General features: G+C 46.8%; 1 non-coding gene across 1 annotated transcript; it reads left to right on the top strand.

Annotated features, from left to right (window-relative positions):
* Window positions 1–9944: 9944 nt before the first annotated feature.
* TRNAQ-CUG (transfer RNA glutamine (anticodon CUG)) lies at window positions 9945–10016 on the top strand. The gene has a single exon. It is a non-coding gene; the product is annotated as a tRNA-Gln (tRNA).
* The last annotated feature ends 678 nt before the right edge of the window (window positions 10017–10694 follow it).

Here is a 10694-nt window from a genome sequence, read left to right as displayed (position 1 = left end):
TTTGCACCACTAAGGCAGGGGCGTTGCCAGTTGGGAGCTGCTCACCTGAACCCTGGCTTTCTGGATTGGAGGGTGACACATCACCCAAGGAAGCTGTCCATGCATTTTGAAAACACGGAAAATACTAAAAACCCTTGGAAGGAAAACATCCAGTGGATGCTCCCTCCCCCCTCCCCCGGAAATGTGTGGACTGATGTGGGTACTGCTGCCCAACATGGCAATGCTCTTCAGTGCAGATACCTGATGGCCAAGCCCAGAGCCAGCAGGGCAGAGTGAGAGGAGGAACGCATTGGTATCCCTCTGCCATCGCCCTGCCTGGAGCTGTGTGTGGGCACAGCCTGCGCAGATCCTGAATTGGGGCAGAACAAACTCGAGATTGAACTAGCAAGGCTGCAATCTACAAACCAAAGCAATGGGAGCCATGCGTTGCAGAATGACAGCAATATAGTGACGTGACCAGAAAGGAAAATGATGTAATGGGTTTGTCTCATTCCTTTGGATGTCCCAAACCTGCTGTATGCATCTCTTCTGGGGGCTGGGCAAGGAAGTGTGGGATACAGGGGTGGTGGAACTGGCAGGGCAGGGGGGACTAGTGTCCCCACAATGGAAATATTGTGGGGTCTGGTCTATGTTTCCACCCCCCCAATGTTTCCTCTGTACCTGGGGAAGGCATGAGATGGAGGACCTCAGCCCCATTGGCACTGGAGAGAGGGGGTGCCTGGAGGTGGGGGCTGGAGCTGGGTTGGCTGGGGAAGGGGTGACCAGGCGGAGCAGGGACACCACAGCTGCCCTGCTGTGCATCTTCAAGGCTAAGTTGAGTGCCTTCCCTGCCATCCTCCCCCATCCTCATGGGCATTGCCTATGCTCCCTGGCACCCTGGGCTCCTTGGGGCATGCTGCCTGCCACAAACCTCAGCCCCCACCCCCATTCAGGGCGATCTTTTTGTGGTGGGGTAGGGTGTTCAGTGCCCAGATAGAGCAGCAGCTGGGGCGAAAGCTGCTTTTGGCTGCCCTGCACGATGGAGGTTGGCTCAGGCCCAATTTCAAAGCTCAACCCAAATTCAAATAGATCACAGCCTACCTCTTGAGTCTGACAGGTTAGTTTTCAGACCTGACCCAATTTGAACCCCACACTACTCTGACAACGCTGTGTCAGGGCTGCTGCCACAGCCTTGTCCTGGGGGCTTGGCCTGATGGGGGCTTCCCATTCCCCAGGCCCCGTGCTGGCAATCCATCTCTGGCTGCTCTCTGGCCATAGGGTCGGTGCAGCATTGGCTGCATTCCCCACTCCTGCTGTCCTGCTCCTTGCTGGGCTGTGTTGGCCATTGACCCCTGACGTGATCTTGAAGGCATATGTTTTGAGGTAAAATATAATCTATTTGCTAACCGTGTGTATTGAAACAACGGTGGATGTTACTGAAGCTGAAACAGCAAGTAGAAGAACCAAAATATATGTATTAAAATAGGCATGGCTATATGTCTTAAGCATTAAGAGTTAAGGGCATTGATTGAGGCCCAGTAGAAATTGGCAGTTGGCATAAGCCAGCGTGAGTATTTTGTGCTTGACCGAAGTTTATAAAATTCAGCAATATGTATGATGTGATAGTTTAGCAATGTGCTGTGCGACAAATAGGTAATCCACACATGAATATATGGTAGCATCTTAGAGTATTTTTGCAATATGGTAGCTATAGAGATAATGTACATTAATGTACATGATTTATTGATGCAAATGACTTGTGTCAGTGATGGGAAGTTTAACTATGGGTAGCTGGAATACCACACATCGTCATCGGTGATCCCTCAGGGTCGGGGATGAGCTCTTCCACAGATTTTATTTTTTATGGGTCCTTTGGTGACTTAGGAGTCCGATCCTTGTGTCACAGGCTCACTGGCAGACATTGCAGGCGTTGGAAGGCAGGGTTGAGCCACGATTGCTCCATAACAGTCGTCTCCTCCTTTCTTTTCTGGTGTTTTTCTGTGACGAGGGCAAGGCAATTTTCCTTAAAAGCGATTGTTCCTTCTCTGACAAGTCTTCAGCAGTTAGCCATATCCTGGGCTACTGTCTCCCAGTGTGTGGTATCAATGCCACATCTCTCGATGTTTATCTTGAGGGTGTCTTTGAAGTGTTTCTTTTGGCCTCCCCGTTTGCTTTCTCCTTTGGTGAGTTGGGTGTACAGCAATTGTTTTGGCAGGTGTGCATCAGGCATGCACACACAGTGCCTGCTCCACCTCAGCTGGGGCTGGATAATCAGGGCCTCAACACTGAAGATATTGGCCTCCGTGAGGACGCTGACATTAGTGTGGTGATCCTTCCACTTTATGTTGAGGATCTTCCAGAGAAAGTGCTGGTGCTGGCGTTCCAGGTTTTCAGGTATTGTCTGTAGGTCACCCAAGTCTCACAGCCTTAGAGGAAGGTTGGGATTACCACCACTTTGTAAACTAAAAGTCTCATGTGTGTTCTGATCTTGTGGTTGTTGAACACCCGACGAGACAGTCTCCCAAAGGCAAGGCTGGCACAGCAGATTCTGTGCTGAATCTTGATGTTTATGGCTGTCCTCTGTGAGAGATGGCTGTCAAGGTAGGTTACACAACCACACTTGGGCAGGGGCTGAAACCTTCTCACATATGGTCCTGGACGTGAATGGGTGGAATAGGAAAAGGCATGTAAAAGATGTGCTTACCCAACTTGGTGTTGGGACACTGGGGGATGACAGGGTGTATGCTGGTGGCCTTAGTCAGTCAGCGATGCCCAGGTTAGTTTTCTGTCCCTCTCTTCAGGGCTCTGCTTATTGTCTTCACAAATAAGAAAGAAAAGTGTGCAAAAAGTAACACAAACAGTAGGCTGGTAGGGGTTGAGACAGGGTCCTCTGGGCTCTGGTAGCTACCAGGTGGGGCCCTCTTAGTCCCCGCAGCAGGGGCTCCATGGGGTCTTCCTGCCTGTAGCCTCCTGCTCAGGTTACCAGAGCCCCCTCTCCTGTTTTTCTCCCTTCGTATTGTCCAGTGGAGAGTGTGAGCCAGTCTCATGCAGTGCTGATCAGCTGTGTCAGCTGATTCCCAGCTCCTGCTTGCTGGGCTTCTCTCTGGGGCAGGGTCAGCTGCTCCCTGTCCCCACACCCCAACCCAGTTATTAAATGGGGAGGTTGGCCTCTCACACATGGGTAGGAAGCCTGGCCCAGTGCCTTCCTCTCAGGGTGATCTCCCACCTACTTTTCTTTCTATATTTGTTTCTAATGGTCTCCATTAGGTTGTAAGTGTGCACAATTCATAGAATTGTAGATTGATCATCTAGTCTGACTTCCTGTATAACACAGGCTAAAGAACTGTCCCAAACTAATTCCCAGAGCAGATCTTTTAGGAAAACATCCAACCTTGATTTTAAAATGGTCAGTGATGGAGAATCCACCGTGACCCTCGGTAAGTTGTTCCAATGGTAATTACTCTCACCGTTAAGTGAGATTACTGCTATAGTGTAAGACTGTAAGTACAAACAATGCAGGAAACCACTTTACTGTACTTATCTTATTGTTATACTTATGTTTATTGATTTTTATATGATTTCAGTTATATTTGTCTGTATTAACTAGTGCTCATAAAGTTTCCGTGTGCTTCACACGAATTAGCTCTCAGTCGCCTCCTGGCAAATAACCTGTTACCTGTGACAAGGGCATGTTGCCCCCCAGTAAATAATTTTATAACTGCAATCACTGACCAGACTTCAGCCATGTGTGCATGGAGCAAGAGGTGCCGTAAAGATGTAAAGCACTGCCATGGCAAAGGACCCTGCTTAAAGGGCTGCCTCCGGGGGTGGTGGGGAACAGGGAGGCAAAAGGAGCAGCTGCTCTGGAGCCCGCGATTTAGAGTCAGGCAGTGCGGATGGGCTGGCTGGGGGACGCCGACCCCCTGTCCCACCCCTTCTGCCCGAGGCCCACCCTTTCTGGGGGCCGGAGCTGGCCCCCGTACTGGTAAGTGTTGAATGTTACTTTCACCCCTGTAGACAGAGCTCTTCTTCAGGTCCTGGGAGTGGAAGTGGAATGTCTGAAAGGCTGCCACAGATTTCTCATTTGCTCTCCCCCCAGGGGCGGACAGGGATCTCCAGTAGCCAGCATGCCTTTCTGAGGCTGACTGCTTCCCAGTGCTCTCCTGGCTGTGGTGTGAAGCCATGCTGCCTCCACACAGGTCTGTGACTGGGTGGCATGCCTCAGCCCTTGACCTGCTAGCTGGCACTGGCAGGTTGTGTATGATCCCCTGTCAGGGGAGTAGCAAGGCCCCTGAGAACCCTGGGGCGAGAATAGGTTAAGGCCCCCGTTCCTGATCCAAACTCTAAAATGATGCTTACCGTTACCATCTTGGAACATCAGAACCTATCCCTCTTCTCCATAAATACACTAGCACAACAGACAGGCTCTCTACATGTGTAATGCTAATTTTTATACTACAGTAGCCACACAGAAATGATCTTAAGTTCGTAATTCTGTCACACATGAGATGGTCTCCAAAATCTAGCTTTTCTGTGATGAAGCACGCCTATTCAAATTTAAACCTAACTAACATTTTACCAGTAAATTTTATGTAATTGAAAATCTGCACAACAGCACTCACGAGCTGTCCCACACTAGTAATAAATACACATATTGTATCAACATAAAACACTCAGCTTTTATATGTCAAACTTTAAGTAGCAAGGCACATCCAAAGCACATGTGTAGTTAGTCATAAAGCCCAAGGGATTCGGCCACTGTTGTAGTACTCCAGTTTCAAGTTGGTGCCACTTTACTGGAACTAAATGAATGGAGTCACACCACTGTAAGAAGGGAGAAATGCAATGGGGAATGAAACCCCAAATCTTTGTATCTTTATCCATGGAAAAATGTGCAGTTTGAGCACAAACAGCATTTGCTTTGCAGTCACCAGTCACATGGCTGGGCACCAAATGCAAAAAAGTGTTTTCACAAATATACAGGCCACTCTTGAGAATACATTAGCAGTTTGGTGGAGCGCTTTGATCTGGTCCTGTTTGAAACCGGACTAGCTCCAAGCACATTAGCGGACTGTTGTTAATGCACATCGGCAAGGTAGATTCACACTTCAGCTTTCTGCAAACTATCAGTTTGAGTAGACAAGCCCTAAATCTGGCATTTACAGTCTGTCTGCTTCCATATCATAGAATTGCTCCCTGACCTAAGTAAAAGGCCAGCTCTCACCTACAAATGTACCATCTTTGGGTACTGTTGAGATACACACACTAGTCACAGGTGCTCCAGCTATTTTGGGGTAACTCCATGAATCCATTTAAACTGGCAGATCAGACCAGGTTGCCAGTGGTTTTCCATTGTCAAAATGTTGCATCGGTGCAAGAGTGCACCAGTAAACGTAGCCTAATTAGGAGAAACTCACTCCTTACTGCTGAATGGGATAAGGCCAGGAAGGACTGGCTCTGGAGAGTCTCCCTAGCAAACTCGCCATGGCCTCAGGTCCATGCATCCCCAGATTCCCCGAACTGTTAGCTGCAGTAGGGTGCTACTTTCTAGCTTCTCCTGTAGTCTAAAGTGGATGCCCTCAGAGTGTGATCAGCTTGGCAATCACAGTATATCTATCTGGGTCCAATTTTCATGCTGAGTAGGCTTGATTCTGCAGATAGTCTCACTGAGGTCAAGGACTGCTCATGGAGCAAGGTACTACTCAGTGTAAGAAGAGTCAGGATGAGCTCCACCCTGACATCTGGTGGTGAGGTGTGGCAAGTTGTGGAAAAGAACTTCAGGGGCTGATATCATTTGCATAGGCACACCCACCCTGCCTAGAATGAGGCCATAGCTGCCCAAATGGTCACTTTGGCTGTTGTGGGATCCCCAGTGTCTCTGTTATTGGGGCAGGAAGAATAAATTGTTATTACCCTGATTATGGGAACTGTGCTTGGAACTGTACTTGGCCTTTTGTTATGATGGAGGGACTCACCATCAACTAAGTAGCACTCGCTAGGCAAGGGACTTGGGTTCCAAAACTCTGTGAATTGAGAGAGGCTTGAGACAGGTATTAGTACCTAGTGATATGGGCCCCTTTGTGAGGGCCTGAAACACCAATTGCACCTCTGTCTCTCTCCACTGTAGAATGTCAGAGCTAATTTTGGGTCTATTAAGCGTCTTGCTACAGGTACTGTGCTGAATTCACTTTGGCCTTATGGTGCACCAGCACTAAGGCTCCCATTACTATGAGCTTGAAATCGCTGAGCACTGTGTCAAATAGTGGGGAGCCGGAAGATCTAGAGTGCAGTGGTGCTGTTCGTGGATAGGCTGGTGGAGTGTTTGTGAGGCAGCGAGCTGAGCTGTGCAGAGCGGAGCCGAGCCGTTCGTGAGACAGCGGAGCCCTGTGGGGCAGTCAGCTTCAGGTCACGTAAGGTGCCCATTTCCTCTTTCCCCCGCACACACAGGCACATTTTTAGCCAGACTGGGGAGTAACACTCTGCAGATGAACTTTTGAACTCTGGGGCTGGACTTTTGGACTTTGGGTGATTTGTGGATTGCTGGACTCAAGAGATGTTTGGGTTCTGGGACTCAAGAACCCGAGGGAAAGGATGTGGCCCAATTTGCTGGGTGGGTCTTTGCTCATGGTTTGGTTAATGAACACTAGTTGTGGTGTTTTCCCAATTTAATGCTGATATCGTTTACCTCATGTTATTAAAGATTCTCTGCTAAACCGAGACTCTGTGCTTGCGAGAGGGGAAGTATTGCCTCTTTGAGGCGCCCAGGGAGTGTGTAAGATTTTCCCAGGTCACTGGGTGGGGGCTTGAGCCACTTTTGCATTTGCTTTGATGAGAGGGAACCCCTGTGTACTGAACCCGGCCCTTGCTGCTATCAACTTGGCCTGGCAGCAGGGTTACATCAGTGTAGGGTTGAGAGAGCAGGATCGGGCCTAACATGTTTTAAAGGTCTTTTATCCTTGTTTTGTTTTAGGGAAATAAGGGGTGGAAACCAGCTTGAAGATTCTAGGCGTCCAATTCAGGACTACAGTGAGCGGGGGGTAAAAGGCACAGGCTTGTAAACTGGTTTCAGGATCCCAAAGTCAATGCTTGTTTTATTAGAGATGGTCAAAAGTCTGTGAGGGTAGTTTTGTGAAAAGTTTGGACAGAAAGTGTACAGTTTCCATTTTGCCAAAATCTTTCTTTTTGGGTGGGTGGGGGGGGGAATTGAAGCAACATTTTTCAAAATTAAATGAACATTTTAGTTTCATTTAAAACCCCCTTAATTTCACTAAAAAGAGATCCAGTCCCTGCTTTTATCACTCTTTTATTCTCCCACCCCATCCCACCTTCTTTCCAATTAAAAGTTTTAAACATTTTTATTTAACTTTTTTACCCATTTCTAGACTGGGGGGAAGAAGAGGGTGAAAGGGACATGAAGTGAGGAAAATCCACTTATTTGCACTTTTTAAAAACTTTTTCTAAGTGTTTTTTCCCCATCACTTGTAACTTTTTACTTCCCTCTGCCCCCTTTTTTTCCTTTTCAAACATTTTCAATTTTGGAAAAGTTACAAAGTTGCAAAGTCACAGTTTCCGTTTTCCTTCTTCCATTCTGTATCTTTTCCAAAGCTGAAAAAGGTTTAAAAAGTTATGAGGGGAAACCGTGGGAGAAAAAAGAAACTAATGGAACCTCCTCAAACAAACATGGACATCATTCATTCTGTTGCATTCTGCAGCAAAAACAGAGGAGAAAGGGGGAAAAATCTAACATTTTGAAAATATTTTGACTTTTGAAAAATGAAACAGTCACAATGCTGTGTTGGCTACGACCGGGTCCTGGTTACCTGCCACCACCACCAAGCTTCTCACTTGGAAACTCTTTTTCACAACAGCTCTCCTTCTGCTCCCTAGTTACAAGGCACTTGTCCCTAGGGGTGGTGGTCCCCTAATAAGCATGGTAGGTGTTCTCCGAAGGGCTGCTGAGAAATCCCTCTATACCACAATGAATTAACCAACTTGTACTTTATTATTACAATTAAACCTATGAACGATCATCTGGAAATGCCCACTGTCCTTTTCAAGCCTCAGACATCTTATTTCACACCCCAGTTCAGGCTTCCTTTTCATAAGCCAGAGTCCAGTGTTCTCCCATTCTGGTCTCACTGCCCCTCTCTCAGCAGCCTCAACCTCTGTCATCCCTGATGGCCCCATCTCTGGAGTCAGACTCTGTGTGGCGACTTCAGCCTGTCTGGAGCAAACCACCTCCAGCCAGCATGGTTCTCTTCACACTGCTGACTTTGGAACACATATTCAGTGCTCTTGAGTTGTGTTTGGTGGTTCTTAGCAACCCAATGGGCCCTCATGGATTCCTGATGTTTCAAACCACTATCTCATTTCCACCCAACTGCTTTTACATCCCTCAGACCTAAAATAATAAAAACACAATGTTTTCCATAGAAACAAAGCGAAAATCTAGACTGGAAACAAAACAGAAGATTTTAGCTTTGTTTTGTTTAGCAATCCTTTGTCAACAGATTGACAGAATGCAGTCACAAATGACATTTCCCCACCCCACAAAAATATGTTTTTTGATGAAGCCCAAGTTTTTGGCAGGAAAATTTTTCAGTTGAAATTTTGGGTTGATGGGTTATGGGGCTAGCCATCTGACCATGTGGAAAAGCAGGAACAAAGGACCTCAGAGCACACACATGAACTGGATTCTATGTCTATTTTGGCTGGATTCTATGTCTATATGTCAACCTGGCTGGTTGCTCACAGCAACTTTCATTAGCGTAGTCTCAAATGGCTTCTGTTGCTCTTAATTCCTTCTGGATCAATAGATAAGTTACTCATCAGGTCTGCAGAGGGGTGGGAGGGGGAAGTAAATCACACTCCGCATCCGGGTTAATGATCACAGCAGCAATTATAGCACAGACATATTTCTCACATTATCTCAAACTGTAAAACAACAACTATCACCAATTCCCATCCCTAACCTAAAACTGATTTGCATATTTTTCCCCATGTGAAACCCTGCAGTACATGCTCTTTTGCAAAAGCATTTACAATTACGAGTGCATTTTTCCCTTTGCTAGCTGAGTGTGCTATCTTGTGCCTTTGGAAAAACCCCTCTCTCCGCAGCAGTTTAGGAAAAGTCTCTTGTTTCCCTGCGCTTCCTGGGAGAAAGGCAGTTCAAACAGAACAATTAATTCAACAAACCATACAATTAAGCCCTGATCCCCTCCTAGTTTCCAGCCTGAAACAAAATAAACAGCCCTTGCAACATGGATAAATAATGTCACAGATTGATGGATTTCACCAGCAGCTAACTTTTCCTGTACGGACTTTTTGAAAGCACAAAAACATGGAGAATAAATCTCTGTATTCAAATCCTCTTGGATCGTAACTGGGGAGCTGTGTGCCCACTGTGAGACAACATATTGGATTGAGACTCAGTGATTGGACCCTCAGACTGCCAGCTCCAAGGAGGTAATTATGCAATGCAACTGCATGCAAGCAACTGGTGTGACAGGAGAATTCTCAGACTCTTCCCTCGTGCTGGCCCTTGTCACCATCTTGACACAAAACAGGAGCCAATGAAGCTGTGAAGGAGAAGAGAAATCTACTTCATGCTTGGCTGGACTTGCTACTTTATGAGTTTATAGAAATTCCAGTTTCTGTCCGAATATTGAGCGTATCTGATAGTTTGCCAGAAAATGAAATGTCTAGAATCCAGAGGTAACCTATGAGGACACCAGAAATCATAGAAAGTAGAGATGGAAAGTGGGTGTGATATCTCCCAAACTGAAACTGGAGCGATATCTCCTTCTGTGTTAGGGACAGGCACTGCCTGTTGTGGGCTCCTTTCTATGGGGAGGCTGTCTTCCCAAATGGGAGTTCTGCTGAATGCCCTCGGACTGCTCCTAGAGAGGTATAGCCACAAGAGACATCTTTTGGAGAGGAATTCTCAATAGCACTACATGTTAAGTGGTTCCATGGTGTAATGGTTAGCACTCTGGACTCTGAATCCAGCAATCCGAGTTCAAATCTTGGTGGAACCTAGAATTTTTGGGGGGAGAGATAGCTCAGTGGTTTGAGCATTGGCCTGCTAAACCCAGGGTTGTGAGTTCAATCCTTGAGGGGGCCATTTAGGGATCTGGGGAAAAAAATGGGTATTGGTCCTGCTTTGAGCTGGGGGTTAGACTAGATGACCTCCTAAGGTCCCTTCCAACCCTGATATTCTATGTTGGCCTAACTCTGAACCCATGAGAGTTGCAAGGAATTTTACCACCCTTTAAGTCTAATTGGCTGTAGGTTGGTATGAGGGTAAACGCATCTTTATGGCAGTCCTGTGGGAGAAGAAAGTAACTGAGGAAGCTGGTTTCAGGCTTTGAACCAGGTAGACTTGGGACTGTGCGGACTCTGGAGAACAACGCCAGAGGTTGCTTAGACCGGCTGTACTGTCTATAAGTTACACACACATTTCAGTCTAAAGGAGATTCTAGGTTGCAGAAAACTAGTAAGCACTGTGGAAACTGTATAAATGTGTGTGAACTCTCCCTATATGTTTGAGCATGTTTGCATTAAGCAGTGCACTTTTGCGCTGAAGAATTTAGCCTGTCTGTTTTTGAACTGCCTAGTATACAAACTGGTATCATTGTTCAGTCATCTCATCCCTCCATGCTATGTGATCCCAGACCCAGAGACGTTCCGGGTGGAGAGGGAGCAGCCATTCTATT

The sequence above is a fragment of the Eretmochelys imbricata genome, chromosome 9, assembly GCF_965152235.1.
Source record: "Eretmochelys imbricata isolate rEreImb1 chromosome 9, rEreImb1.hap1, whole genome shotgun sequence".
Lineage (NCBI taxonomy): Eukaryota > Metazoa > Chordata > Testudines > Cheloniidae > Eretmochelys > Eretmochelys imbricata.
Note: the sequence above shows the minus strand (reverse complement) of the source record. Positions and strands in the feature narration are given on the sequence as shown.